The sequence below is a fragment of the Salvia splendens genome, chromosome 3 (genome assembly GCF_004379255.2).
Source record: "Salvia splendens isolate huo1 chromosome 3, SspV2, whole genome shotgun sequence".
NCBI lineage: Eukaryota > Viridiplantae > Streptophyta > Magnoliopsida > Lamiales > Lamiaceae > Salvia > Salvia splendens.
The window spans coordinates 15,469,854-15,486,332 of record NC_056034.1 but is presented as its reverse complement, the minus strand read 5'-3'; positions in this window follow the sequence as shown (position 1 = coordinate 15,486,332).

Below are 16,479 nucleotides of genomic sequence, written 5' to 3'. Positions count from 1 at the left end.
AACAATTACGACACACGAAAACAATATCAAATAGATGGACAAATTAAATTGTACTCGCAAGCTAGCAATTCTTAATCACATTAATAAATCCCTCCTCTTATTCCATCTTTCAACATTCTCTTTTTTCTCGAATAAGAGGAGTAATATTTTTATAAGGTGGTGCAATTTCACTCCATGCCATATTCCTCTTTTCTAATCCAATAAATGTTAGTATTAATTCATTAAAGTAGGGATATCAGTGTAGTCCGTAACCCATGGATTGGCCCGAATAGCCCGCTAAATTCACAGGGTTAGGGTCGGAAATTTCTAGCCCGGTAAAATTAAAATCCGATAAGCCTGCACCCGATTAACCTGCAACCCGTTAGGGCCAGACCCGAAAACCCGATAAAATTTCTATTATTCTATATTTTTACTCCTAATTCGACTCTTCATTGACAAATTTAATGATATAGATAACTAAAAAAATAACATTCAATTTTATATTAAATATATAAATTATATATTGAATTTTTATTAATATTATAATTGTTAAATAAATTAAACTCACCAAAAAAAGATTTTCTAAAACATGCATTAAAATTTCACGAAATATCTCAATTATTAGTATTTCATCATGTTTATGATTGAGTTTAAGCATATAGCTCAAATTTATTATAATTAAATATTTTATATTTTATAAATAAAACTAATTTTCATCATGATTTATTGGATTGTTCGCATCTTAATCTTATCGGTAGAAACCCGATTAACCCGCTGGGCTAGCCCGAAACCCGAGCTTTTAGGGTTAGGGTTGAACTTTTACAATCCGAAAGAAATCACAACCCGGTTAGCCCGTACCCGATTGACCTGCAACCCGAGTAGTGTTGGCCCAAAACCCGATGAGCTGGCCCAATTGACATCCCCAGATTAAAGTACTACTCCATGTTTTATGTTAGGGTAAGTAACTAATAAAAATCCAATAAATGTTAGTAGTACTAATTCATTAAAGTACTACTCCATGTTTTATGTTAGGGTAAGTAACTACTCCCTCCGTTCCACAATAAGAGTCACATTTAGTGTGAGCATGAGTTTAAGTAATGTAAATAATAGTGAATAGGAAAAGTCAGTGAAATATGATGTCCACTTTTTCATATTGGTTTTACAATAGAATGTAAGGGAAGTGAGTTAGTGGAATGCGGGACCTACTTACCATTTATGATAAAATTGAAATGTGACTCTTATTGTGGGACAGATGGAGTAATAAAAACCGTAACTTTGGCCAAATTTTGATATTTTCCATGAACATTAAAATTGGTCTATAAAACCCGATGAGCTGGCTTGAAACCCGAGCTTTTAGGGTTAGGGTTGAACTTTTACAACCCGAAAGAAATCACAACCCGGTTAGCCCATACCCGATTGACCTGCAACCCGAGTAGCGTTGGCCCAAAACCCGATGAGCTGGCCCAATTGACATCCCCAGATTAAAGTACTACTCCATGTTTTATGTTAGGCTAAGTAACTAATAAAAATCCAATAAATGTTACTAGTAATAATTCATTAAAGTACTACTCCATGTTTTATGTTAGGGTAAGTAACTACTCCCTCCGTTCCACAATAAGAGTCACATTTAGTGTGAGCATGAGTTTAAGAAATGTAAATAATAGTGAATAGGAAAAGTCAGTGAAATATGAGGTCCACTTTTTTTATATTGGTTTTACAATAGAATGTAAGGGAAGTGAGTTAGTGGAATGCGTGACCTACTTACCATTTATAATAAAAGTGAAATGTGACTTTTATTGTGGGACAGATGGAGTAATAAAAACCGTAACTTTGGCCAAATTTTGATATTTTCCATGAACTTTAAAATTGGTCCATAATATCAAAAACTTTACATTTTATTTGTTATTTCTGTCGCGGGTCAATCACCATATCCGACTAACTTGCGTGCATTTTTTTATCCTACTTGGCACTACTAAATCAAAGTGGTTTTTTACGTGACTTTTTATCCTACTTACCACGAACTTAAAAGTAGTCTAAAATATTATAATTATTTCACGGTTGCACACATAGAACAAATAAACAAATACACCCCTCAAGAGTCGAAGAGTAGAATAATAAAAATTGGGACTGAAATTGGAATTTATAAAACTTTTTAACTGAAAATATAATTTTATAAATATTGAGTACTAAAAAGATTGTCTAACTTAGTTTGAATTTGAACATAGAACAAAGGAAGTACTATTAACTATTACGAGAAACCAATCTCTGAAAGTTATATTGATGCGCTTAAATTATTGGTGATACACTAAATGGGGTAGTTAATGTTTTATTTTATTTTGGAGGATAGTTATGAAGAGTGGGTGATAAGATATGGTTGAAAGCGTCACTTTGATGTCGTCATTGATTAATATGTTTTCGAATTTTATTTTACGTGTTGTTACGTGGGTTTCAGGCATATTACGACTTTCATATAATGATTCATGTGGGCATTTTTGCAACCTGCAGATCTTCTGGTGGCTCTAATACTACTATAGGATCAGACCCACAAGATCACTTTGATATTTTCTGCTTGAAGATGCTAAAATGTCGTCGAATATGATCCCTCAAGTCGGATATGGAATAACATGAATGTTGGTGTGGTCCGCCAGTTGTGATAGATGGTAGGAGTATCTTATAAGTAGGGATGTCAATGTAACCCGAACCCGCGGGCCGGCCCGAATAACCCGATAAAAATACAGGGTTAGGGTTGTAATTTCGCAGCCCGAATTTAAAATCGGGCCATTCGGGCTGACCCATTCGGGTTGTCGGGTTAGGCGGGCTGACCCGTTCGGGTTACGGGTTGGCCCGTCGGGTTGAAGGCTTCTGCACAGCGAGCAGTTTTTGTAACGGTCATAACTTTCTCTACAAAGCTCCGATTGAGGCGTGCAATATATCCATGCGAAGCTCTTTCGAAGACGAAGAGAATGATATGTATTAGAGGTTTATCAGACTTCAAAAAAATCATAATTCTTAAAACAAAGATAAATTATTATTTGACTTATTTACCGCTAGAATAAATTAAATTTGACCAATCATAATTCAAGAAAACTTAGAGTTACTCTAATTAGCTAACATCTTGATAATTCACTCTTTAACAATTCAAAATATTTTTGTTACATCTACGATGCACCTCTCACGTTATGAAAAATTTATTTAATTTTCTACGAATTGATTTATGTTTGAATTTTGAAACAAAGTGTTGATTTATGTTTTAAATACATAAACATAAACATAAACATACTATTTATAGATATTTTGTAAATAATTATGTAATGAATAAGTTATTTAAATAACTTAATCTTTTTTAAAAATATTAAAGAAAATTAAAAATATGTATTTCATTGTTGAATGACTAATTAAAAATATGTATATAATTAAAGAAAATTTAAAATACGTATTATTTTTTGAAAATATTAAAAGAATTAAAAATACACATTGGCCCGAATAACCCGGTGGGTTAGCCCGAAACCCGAAGGGTTAGGGTTAGGGTCGAACTTTTATAACCCGAAAAAATCATAACCCGAATAGCCCGTACCCGAATGGCCCGACAACCCGAACGGGTTGGCCCGAACCCGAACGGGTTGGCCCGATTGACATCCCTACTTATAAGCCTATCAATTTTTAATTAGGATTATTGGTTCCTATTATCATAAAATATTTCAAAAATTTATTTTTTCTCTCCAACTTTGAACTTTAATATAATACGACGAACTTAAACGGTTGTAGAATTTTTTTCCATCGACAACAAAGTTCGACTACATTAAAATGATGAGATTGATAACCATATATATATGGATTCTAAGGACTTTGCAATCACACTACTATCATTTTTAAATTATACTTATTATATAATAAATAACACTAAAATGTGTTAAATGGTGCAGAAAACATAGTTGAAAGGAGAGAAAGATAGAGAACGGTTGTGTAGAATATGATGATTATTTCATTGTATAAAGGACCTTTTAAATAGGGTGTAGGAAGTAATGTACATGGTAAGATCCTTAATTACAAAATATTCTTGGAGTAATTGAAAATGTCGTCAAATATGATCCTTCAAGTCGGTCAAAATTGACTATATTAAATGAAATGGATAGCCATATCATTTTTCAGTGATATTATATCACATAGGTTATCGATAACCATATCTTATGTGATATAATAATAAATGAAATATAGTCGTATTTTGTCATCGGTTAAAAATTCGACAACTATCTAAGTTTTGTAATATTATATGCTAAATTTCAAGTTTGTGTAAAAAAATAATTTTTTTTAAAAATTTCGTGATATTAGAGGTCAATATTACGTTGTAATGTTGATAGACAATAGTGGAATACAAATTATATTTCTCTTATCTCTCCCGTTGCCTCTTCTATTTAATTTATTTTTTTCTTTATCACTTTTACATTATAGAAGAAGGTGTGCAAAAATTTTTATCTCGCAAGAAAACATAAAGATAAATAATAAAAAGATTCAGAAAACAAAACAGAAAATATAGAGATTGGAGAATGGAGAGAGCATATGCTCCATGAATATTCAAAATTCCATTGTTTCTTTGATTCTTTTTACGGTGAAAGCCTTTTCTTTGTGTTGGAAGGAAAGATTACCGAGAATCAAGAGGCCGATTTCCTACAATCAAAATCAATGGAGAATTAGTAATTGATTCTTGCTTTGTATAGAAGATTAGGATAGGGTAATGAACTTACCTTAAGTTGTATTATTTAGCCTATAAAGAGGCGTATAAATGTGTACTCCAATCAATGAGAAAGAGTGAAACAATATTCCCTAAACCTGTTTTAACATGGCATCCGAGCCAGAACTAAACTAGGGCTCAGATTTTTCGATCATCACAGCCCCATCCTATACCAATCTCGGCCAAATCAACAAAGAAACCAGTGAACAAACCAATTCAAATCAGTAACCAAAAATGCCAGACGATGAGAAACCAACATAATCAAAATCATCAAGCAGTAAAATACGAGCGAGTAAGAACGTTACGGTCGCGTTCAAACTCAACGGAGGGAATTACCCGTTGTGGTCGCGGCTGATGAATGTCGCGATAGGGAGTAGGGGAGGCTACTCCCACATAACCGGAAAACCGGCTCCACCACTGCCAGGAAGCAAGGATTATGACGATTGGGAAGAGACGGATTTAATCGTCTTTTCTTGGATTGTGGATAGTATCGAACATGATATTATTGCAGATTTCGTCCACCATCAATTGGCCAAGGCGATATGGGATAGCCTAGCCACCACATACGAGAGTGAGGCCGACCTCTACCTCGTGTATGACCTAGAAGACAAAGCAAATACCATTAAACATGGGAATATGGACCTGGAAACATACTACCGAAAAATTCACGGAATGTGGATCAATATCGACCGATGCCAGAAGTAACCGGTCGACTGCTGCGAGAAGGGAGTAAACCAATTCAGAGTCTACACCAACACCAAGAGGCTACTCCGATTCCTAGCGGGACTGAATGAAGAACACGAAGGAGTCCGGCGAGATATCCTCAAATAAGTGACGCCACCACCGCTGGAAACCGCCTATGGGTGGGTTAAAAAGGAGGCGGCCCGACGGCGACTAGGGCCACCGGAATCCCCAAACACAATCACCCATAGTCACGACGGAGGGGACTCACAAGGAATCGGACATGGACTGGCGGCGCAAGGACAACGACAGGGATATCGAAATGTAGCCCCACGTCAAACCACCACCGCTCACCGCCCGGGGAACAAACCGGCAGACAAATCCAAACTTTGGTGTTCCCACTGTGGGATGCAAAAACACACCCAAGAAACGTGCTTTCAATTGCACGGGTATCCCGAATGGTGGGAGGAGCGGCAGACGGCGAAAGTGCGAATGGCGGTTGGAATTTCCGTCGGAAATGAGGCGGCGAAGATACCGACTGGAAATTGGGACATGGCGACCAGTCGGGGGAAGCAGAAGGAGGAATCGGAGGCCCCCAGCGGAGGTGGGAACGGTGGTGGAGTGATCGGTGCCGGCAATTTCGCGGGAAAGACGGGGAGTCGGAATGGGTTAGGGGTTAAAAACCCTAACCCTAAATTTCCTTATATACCTCCAATTTCTGAGTATTTACAAAATGACCCCCCAAACTTGTTGAAATTAGGTCGACGACCCCATATATTGCATAACAACCACCTAACTTGTGATAAATTACACGATAAACCCCAGTTTTTGAATTATTGTGAAAAACCCCCTGATTGTTTGAAAAATGTGAAATTTAGCCCCATCCCATTTAAGAATAAATTTGAGCCTTTGGACCATATTTCCGCTGCATTTACCGTAAAGAGGGATAATGGGGGTGAAAAAAAGGGTTGGATATTTGATTGTGGAGCCACCGACACTATGACTCCAAATAAAGATGATTTTGTAGTTTTAGTGATATTACTAAGACTTATATACAAACCGCGAGTGGGGAATTAATTACCGTGGCTGGGGCGGGCACTATTGAAATTTCCCCAACCCTAAGATTGTCGAACTGTCTTTATGTTCCTACTTTGTCCCAGAGATTGATGTCTATAAGCCATGTAACAAAAGAGTTGAATTGCACCCTGCTAATGCACCCCGACTTCTGTATTTTGCAGGATATTCGGACGAGGAAGATACTTGGGCGTGGCACTGAGAGCCAATGACTCTATTATGTAGACGAGATAGCTCACCAAGGCAGTGTGATGCTGGCTCACAGGACCACGAAACGAGAGATTTGGCTTTGGCACCAACGACTGGGACACCCTTCCCTTTGTTATTTTAGTTTACTTTTTCCTAAACTCTCTATTCCAAAAGATTTTTCATGTGAGAATTGCGTTTTGGCCAAGAGCCACAGACAATCATTTAAGTCTACGAATACCCGTATGAATTCTATTTTTTCCCTTGTTCATGCTGATGTGGGGGGGGGGGCCTACACCTATTATTGGGGGAAATGGTTTGAAATATTTTGTGATTTTTGTGGATGATTGCACTAGGATGACATGGATATACTTTATGAAACAAAAGTCTGAAATAATTGACAAATTCATTATTTTCTTTAACCTTATCCAAACCTAGTTCCAAACCACTATAAAGACCCTTCGATCCGACAATGGGAGAGAATTTGTAAACCAAAGAAAGACAAACTTCTTTACCGAAAAAGACCTGATCCATCAAACCTCGTGCCCTTATACACCAGAACAAAATGGGGTAGCAGAAAGGAAAAACAGAACCATCCTCGAAATCACCTGAGCCTTGATGTTTGACTCTAAAGTCCCTACCCATTTCTGGCCCGAAGCTGTTGCTACCTCCATCTACCTCGTAAACAGACTTCCCACTAAAATCCTAAGCAAAAAAACTCCTCTCGATACACTCTCCAAACTCACCAAAATACCTAAACACCTTAACCTCCAACCCGGAGTCTTCGGATGTATCGTCTATGTCCATGTCCCAAAACATGAAAGAACAAAATTGTCACCCTGTGCTACCAAGTGTGTCTTTGTGGGTTACGGGATTAACCAAAAGGGGTATAGATGGTATGACCCAACTACAAAACGGGTAGTAACCACAATAAATTGTAATTTTTTGGAAAACGAGTTCTATTACCACACCCACCTTAGTAGTCAGGGAGAGAGTGAGTCACACAACACAGTTAACTACCTAAGTTGGTTTGTGCCTGGGTCAAATCTCTCCAACGAGGACCCAACAGAAAAGGTTAGCACTGTCGCCGAGCAGGTCTCAATCACGATAGAGCCTTCTCAACCGCGTCCTAGTATCTCTCCTCAGCCGATATCCGAGGCATCTGAGGTAATTCCCGACTCACCTCAAGAAAGTCTCCATTCTACTGATCCTTCTGATGCAGAAACTATAGACACGGCCCTGGATGAGAGCACAGGTCGATATATACTTCCACCACGAAGCACTCGTGGAATACCACTGAAGAGATTCTCACCCGAAAAGATCGGGAGAAAAGCCAGTACGCTGTGGCAAACTTTGTGAAAGGGAACCTAACCAAGACGGCTAGAGCATTTGAAGCAACTCTCTACGAGGAAGAAGAAATTCCTTATACAGCCGAGGAAGCAATGAAAGTCAAACATTGGAGAGAAGCGATGTTTGTAGAGATGGATGCTTTATTGAAGAATAAGATTTGGGAAGTTAGCGAACTACCAAAAGGGGCTGCTACCGTCGGTTGTAGATGGGTGTTTACAATCAAAAGGAGACCCGGTGGATGTAATGACCGATACAAGGTGAGATTAGTGGCAAAAGGGTATACTCAGACTTACGACATCGATTATGCAGAAACATTCTCACCAGTGGCTAAGATCAACACAGTGAGAGTGTTATTTTCGATAGCAGCTAAACGTGATTGGCCCCTACATCAGTTCGACGTGACAAATGCCTTCCTGCATGGAGAACTGACTAAACCCGTATATATGGTTCCTCCGTATGGGTTCACTAGAGACTTTCAGAATGGAGACGTCTGCAAGCTCAAAAAGACGATGTATGGCCTCAAACAATCCCCTAGAGCATGGTTTGGGAGGTTTACTGAGGTAATGAAGAAATACGACTACCGCCAGAGCAATTCAGACCACACCATGTTCCTCAAGAAGAGGGATGGTAAGATTACATGTCTCATTATTTATGTTGTTGATATGATTATCACCGGTGAAGATGAAGATGAAATAGATCAGCTGAAGAAGAATCTGTCCAAGGAATTTGAAATGAAGGATCTTGGCCACTTGAAGTATTTCTTGGGAATAGAAGTGCTTAGATCAAAGCAGGGGATCTTTATCAATCAGAGGAAATACGTACATGATATTCTAGCAGAAACGGGGATGATAGACTGCAAGCCAGCAGATACTCCGATTGTCCAGAATCACGGTCTGCAAATTCGTGAAGGAGCCAAACTCGCTGACCGAGGGAGATATCAACGATTGATCGGGAAACTCATCTATCTATCCCACACCAGGCCAGATCTCGCTTATTTCGTTGGAGTCGTAAGTCAGTTTATGCATGTACCATAAGAAGAGCACTGGGAGACAGTGTTGAGAATAGTACGGTACTTGAAGGGTACACCAGGCCATGGAGTACTGTTTAAGAAACACGGGCATCTAGAAATACATGGTTATACGGATGCAGATTGGGCAGGGAACCCAAATGACAGAAAGTCAACCACGAGGTACTTTACCTTTGTTGGAGGTAACTTGGTGATATGGAGAAGTAAGAAGCAAAAGGTGGTAGCCTTATCGAGTGCTGAAGCAGAATTTCGAGGTATTAAGAGTGGACTGACAGAAATATTATGGCTTAGAAGGCTCATGACCGAACTTGATCTCAAATCAACCCAGCCGTGCCGGTTATTGTGTGATAATAAAGCTGCCATTAGTATCTCGGAAAATCCAGTGCAACATGACAGAACCAAACATGTGGAGGTAGGCCGACACTTCATAAAGGACACAATTAATGCAAAGGTGGTAGTATTGCCTTATGTTAAGTCAGAGGATCAACTGGCGGATATCTTGACAAATGCAGTAAGTTCGCACTCTTTTCAAGGTGTATTGGACAAGTTAAGTATTGGTGACCCCATCACTTAACTTGAAGGGGAGTGTTGGAAGGAAAGATTACCGAGAATCAAGAGGCCGATTTCCTACAATCAAAATCAATGGAGAATTAATAATTGATTCTTGCCTTATATAGAAGATTAGGTTAGGGTAATGAACTTACCGTAGTTGTATTATTGAGTCTATAAAGAGGCGTGTAAATGTTTACTTCAATCAATAAGAAAGAGTGAAACAATATTCCCTAAACCTGTTGTAACACTTTGTTTAGCCTAATTTTTACGTAAAGCTATTTCGCTTGAATTTCCATATGCGTAAACTCATACCATTAATTTTAAAAACATGAAATTTAGGGTTTTACAGTACCTCAAAAAATAACTCAAATTATGAAAGTTGAACACGATCATCGTCGTGGAAAGGGACAACATGGAAACTCAACTTAGTAGGATAATTTCGAATAAGCATGTACGGAAAAAAAGTTTGTTGAACCTTCGTTGAGAATACGAAGGTGTGTGAAGAAGTAAATGCAAATGTTGTGTTCAAAAATCATCTGTGTTTGATAAATATCCTCGAGGTTTCATGCATGAAAAATGTTACTATTCTTCATGAATTATTCATGGCAGAGATAGCAATTAGCAAAAACTCCAATCGCAGCAACCCTTGGGGAAAAAGAAGAGGGAAAATCGGGTTTATGGGGGTGTTTACACTAAAGATTACGTAAATGTACCCATTTTGTTATCTATTCCATAAATGGGAAAAACGCCAACCACATTGGCGTGTGTTTAAGTAAAAACGCCAATAGTAATGGCGTGTTTTAAGGTAAAAACGCCAACGAAGTTGGCGTTTTCTACTTGTGTCGTATTTTGGGCGTATTCTCTCCGATTGCAATTACGATAAAACACGCCAACTTGGTTGGCGTGTATAAATAAAAAACGCCTTTGTAATTGGCGTGTTATCGTTGTTGAAACGACGAACATATTGGCGTTTTCCTAAAAGACGCCAACATGATTGGCGTATTTACTAAATCATTAGAAACGCCAACCTGAGTGGCGTGTTTACTCAGGGTCATATAGCAGGCGTTCCTCCCCCAAATCGCGAAAATCTCACCATACACACCCTTCGCGATTTCTCCAGCGGCGCGCATCCTCTCCGCGATTTCGGCCTACATTCATCAATCGGTGCTATTCTCCCCCAAATTCATCTATTTTATTCGGTTAGTATGCTTACCTTTTACATTATTAGAGTAATTGGTGGATAGCTAGGGTTTGTAATGGGTTGTGAATTGAGTAGAAATATTATGCATTTTAGATTGGTTGAATGATATTATTGTTGATTATTATGTTGGATTGTTTGGGTTTAAGTTAATTTGTGTATAAATTTGATTATAAACCTAAACCCTAGGGTTGTTATAGCTAAAAAATTGGGCAAATTGTTTTGGTTTATGTGGGTTTTGGTTGATGTATGTTGATTAGTTTAGATTGTTAAATTTGTTTATATTGTTAGGTTTGTCAAATTGAAATTGGACAAATTGAAAATGTTAGGTTAGGCAAAATTGAAATTGGTAGGTTGGGCGAATTGTTAATTGAAATTGTTAATTTTGTGTAGGTGAATTGGTTTATGATTTTGAATGTGCAATGTTGTGTAAGTGAATTATTTGATGTTGGTGTTCAATTTTATGATATTGGATTAAATTGTATCTAATTATTGAAATGGTTTATGGTTGGTTATTGTTGAATTTGGATTATGAATTTGGATTAAATGTTATGGTTGGTTATTGTTGAATTTGGATTATGTAGGTAAATTATGGCATCATCTTCAACCTCTCGTCGTCGGCTTGCATGTGGTCCTGCGGATCCATCTGTATTATATTTTCAGAGACAACACGTCTCTAACAATATATGGGCAGGAGTTCAATCCGAATATGTACGTTGCCGACGATATGAAGGAATAATTTGGGATGTTCCCATCAATCAATATGTCTTGGCAATAGTGGACCAGATGGGGTTTGGGGGTATATTAAGGTGTGGTAAACCAAAAGACATTGACCACCATCTTATCACAGCTCTGATTGAACGTTGGAGGCCAGAGACTCACACGTTTCACTTTCCAGTCGGTGAAGCGACTGTGACACTGGAAGACGTCGAGGTCTTATGGGGCCTGAAAGTTGATGGAGAGGCTCTGACAGCTTACATCCCCCCGACGGAAGCGGGACATTGGATGGACAGGTGTTTGGATTTTCTAGGATTCATACCGGACGCATCTGAGTTGAAGGAAATGGCTTTTAAGCAGACGAGCTTATCGCGCCAATTGAGGATTGAGCTGTCTGGTGACCACGAACAGTACATATATACTCAGCGGGCTCGTATATATTGTCTGCTATTACTTGGTGGTCTGATGATCCCCAACGCCTCCGGAAATAAAATTCCGTTCTTCTACCTACACTTTTTCATGGATATAGAACGGTGTTCTACATATAGCTGGGGTGGGGCGACGCTTGCTTGCTTGTACCACAATTTGTGTGAAGTGTCCGTTGCTAAGAGGACGGATGTAGGGGGAGCCTTAACTCTATTACAACTTTGGGCTTGGGAGAGAATCCCAAATATTAGACCTAGGATGCTAGATCCCGTGCATACAGACTATCTACCATGCGCAAGCGCGTAAGTTGTTCATTTATTCATTTTTGAAACTTAATGTTCATCAATTTTTGTGTTCTTCGCTCATAATTTAAATTTTTTAGATAGAACGGCCCGGCGTCATATGTAAAAGCACCCGGACATTGTATTGAAAATTTCCGAGATCAGTTCTCCATGATGCATCCTAATCAGGTACTTCATATATTTATAAAATGTTTTTGGTTTTTTGATTTTTGTTTTTATGGAAATTATTTTGAAAAATTTGTATCACATGTAGTTTATTTGGATGCCTTATCTCCACCGGGAGTTGCCGGAAAGTTGTGATGCCGGTCGTCCTATATGGATGTCGATAACAACGCTTATTTGTTGGAATCTGGCTGAGCCACACCTGCCACACCGAGTGTTGCGCCAATTCGGGATTGTCCAACCGTATATCCCGGATCTCCCCCGGTTCCACGGTTCTGATTTTTTGAAACAAGATCGTCGTGGAAAAGCTGGTCGGAATTGGGTTCAATGGCACGCCAATTATATACAGGAGTGGGACAACAGGCACTTTACGATATGGACTGATCTGGAGGACAGTACTGAGCCTGTTGCAACGGAAGAATATATGAATTGGTTTCGCCAGATCACTGTGGTGTATTTAACCAAACCCGGCGTGCATGCTGAAGAGGGATTCCACGAAACGGCATCTTCTCATAACTTTACGGTACATTATTTATACTTAACTAAACCCTGATTACTTATTCAAATTCATATTATGATATGTACTTAACTTTGAAAAATTGTAGGTGGAGACGCTTCACAAAATACGCCACTTTCTAAGTGGCCGAGCTGCGACAGGACATTTCTGTCCGGATATGGAAACCATTTCGAGGATGGTTGAAGAAGGACTGCAGATATCCGGGGAGCCTCAGCTGATGGACTACCCTCCTTCGCAGCGCTCTGCAATGGACGTGGACGTACCCATAAGGCAAAAGGCAAAACGACGAACCAAGCAGAAAACCGTCCGCGGAGAGTCGTCATCTCAGTTCGTACACAACTCCGATGACGATTTTGAGGACCCACCTCCACCGAGCTCTGCACTTCGAGGCCGTCATTCTATTAGCCATACCGGTGGTACCGGAGAAGATATTGGCCTCAGTGATGTCCCCGCTTCTCCACCGCGGTCGTCTGTGCAGGAGGATCTTGAGAACGCTGTTGTTGAAGATACTCCTCCCTCAAGGATCCCTAGATCTACATCCAATATTGGGAAGGGGATACGACGTCTGTTTATGCGGAAACATCGTGACGATTGAACTAATTTGAACTCTTGATATTAGTGTAATTTGATATTGATGTTTTTTCATTTGATTTGAACTCATTGATTTTAAGTCTTTATGATTAAGTCTTTGGATGTCTGAATTATTATTTCCTAGTAGAAATGAAAATGAAAACAGGCAAACAAAGAGATATTGGCGTTTTTGTGAATGTAAGTCTTTGTGAAAAACGCCAATGCTATTGGCGTTTATAAGTTAGAAGAAATTTTGCTAGTTTTTTTCACGACGGTTCTGAACAAACACGCCAGTCCAGTTGGCGTGTTCATTAAAAACGCCAACAGGAATGGCGTTTTTAAGTTAGTTTATATTTTGCCCGTTTTTTCTATAACGAATGCGGACATTCTGAACAAACACGCCATTCCCGTTGGCGTTTTTAATTAAGACGCCATTCCCGTTGGCGTGTTATTTAAAAACGCCAAGCAAACGACGTTTGTGAACGACGTCTGATCTTAAACTTACGCTTCTTGGTAGCAATACCAATTTTCCAAACAAGTCTTTTGACCATGATACCTTTGTGATTCTGCAAAACATTCTTTCTAACATGTACCAAGCAAAATCTGTGATGACCCACATTGGGTTCTTCTTTCCATATGGGAGAATTCATTGCATCTATGATTCCCACATGCCTATCAGATATGACACATATTTCATGCTTTGCTACATGAAGTCTAATGCGTTCCATAAACCAATTCCAACTTTCTTTGGTTTCCTCATCAACAATGGCATATGCAACAGGCAAACATTTCTTATTAGCATCAAATCCAACGGCAATAAGAATTTTACCTCGATATCGTCCACGTAGATGAGTTCCATCAACCGTTAAAACTGGTTTGCATAGTTGAAAAGCCTCCACAGCTGGTCCAAAAGCCCAGAATACGTACTTGAATACCTTGTTTATACCATTGCTTAATATGTCATCGTGCATCCATTCCACAATTGTGCCAGGATTTTGTCTTTGCACTTCATTCAAATAAGCTGGTAAAACTTTGAACGACCACTCCCATCCACCGTATACAAGCTCAATCGCTGTCCTCCGAGCATACCATGCTTTCTTGTAACTAACTTTGACATGAAATCTATTTTCAATATCCGCCACAATTGCTTTTACCTTGTAGCAAGGATCGTTTTCTATCTGATGGCGAACACTCAACGCTATCATACCCGACGAAATATTAGCGTGGCCATTATAGTTACGATCCCCCATGCAAGTATGAGCAGTGCTGAACACTCTAATTTGCCAGTGTTCATCATGCTTCCTCAGTGTTGCTCGGCACTCCCACAAACATTTAGGTAATGACGTATCTTTCGGATTTCCTTGTGGCCACTTACAAACTGCATGCCATCTCTTTCCTTTACTTTCAACAACTGTATATTGTCGGATTTTTTCCAAATGCCAATGAGTCACAGCTGCCTTCAATTCCAACTTCGTTCTAAATTTAGTATGCAAACCGACATTGGTAGGATCTTTTTCACTCCAATAATGCACACTGGGATCATCACGCTCAAAGTTTTTGGGATCAAAACTATCATATGGACCTGGTAAGGTGCGAAAGTAGTTGATTCCAGGCTGTGGGAACTGTGGAACTACTCTTCCTCCAACTGCCCTTCCACCAACTGATGTTTCTCCAACTGCTGTTTCTCCAAGTGGAATGGATGGTCTTGAAGCAACAAATTGTTCATCATCCGATGGATCACCATCTGAGTCTGTACTAACCGTGTCGGAATCTTCAGAATAATAAGGTGATTGTGGATCAAGAAAGTCGGCTTTATCAGGACCTATTATGTCCTCAACCACATCACAATTGTCACGTTCCCCTAAATACACGCCTCCAGCTTCAAAATCTTGTGTTGCAGCTAAATATGGTTCTTGGGCTCTTGTAGACGTACCAACATCAAAATCTTGTGTTGCAGCAAAATATGGTTCTTGGGCTCTCGTAGACGTACCAACATCAAAATCTTGTGTTGCAGCAAAATATGGTTCTTGGGCTCTCGTAGATGTACCAGCATCATAACTTATGACATGATGACTATGATGTTGAGTAATTGCCGAATACTCAACATATAATTCAATTACACCTCTAATAACCATACTCTCACTAAACATTAGTTGCATGCATACTTCTTCTAGTTGAACACCTATAAACGTGACTCCGGATCCAAAGCATATAGTACGTTTCCATATTATTTGAATATTGTTTTCATATATGCTTATCCCCATCCTTTCACAAATTTTTTCCACAAGCTCATCGTACGAAATTGTTTCATCCAACATAATGAATCCTTTAGCAAAAGGAGGATCATACGAAATAACTGCTCCGGGAATTATCTTTCCACCCCAATTAAATTGACACACCACGTCATACTATCTGCAATAATGTAAAACACAAATAAATATGTATTATTTTTACATTCATCATTATGTAGAGTCAGCCAAACACTTGACAAAATAATTCTATTAAATACACTACAATATATATTATCATAACAATCCATTAAATATTGGTAACAAAATTAGGTCACAACAATCCATCAAAATATTTCTATTAAAATATATACTATCATAATAATCCATCAAAATATTAGTGTGCCCATAACAATTGGTCAAACTATTATATTAATTACACTACAATATATATTATCACAACAATCAATCAAATATTGGAAGACTAATGTTTAGAAGAATGAGTCTAAAATTTGATATACTAACCGATTAGAAGGACTAATGTTTGGAAGAATTAGCCAAATTCAAAATATCCACGCTTAAATCCACCACCGGGTCGACCCGAGAGAAAGGTTTTTCTGCCTTGGGAAGGGTTTTCACGTTTTGGGGAGGGAAAGTGTTTAGGGTCGCGATGTTGGGGGAGATCTGATAAGTATATGGTTCAACAGAAACACGCCGACCGGAATGGCGTTTTTAAGTTTAACACGCCATCCTTATTGGCGTTTCTATAGTAAATACGCCA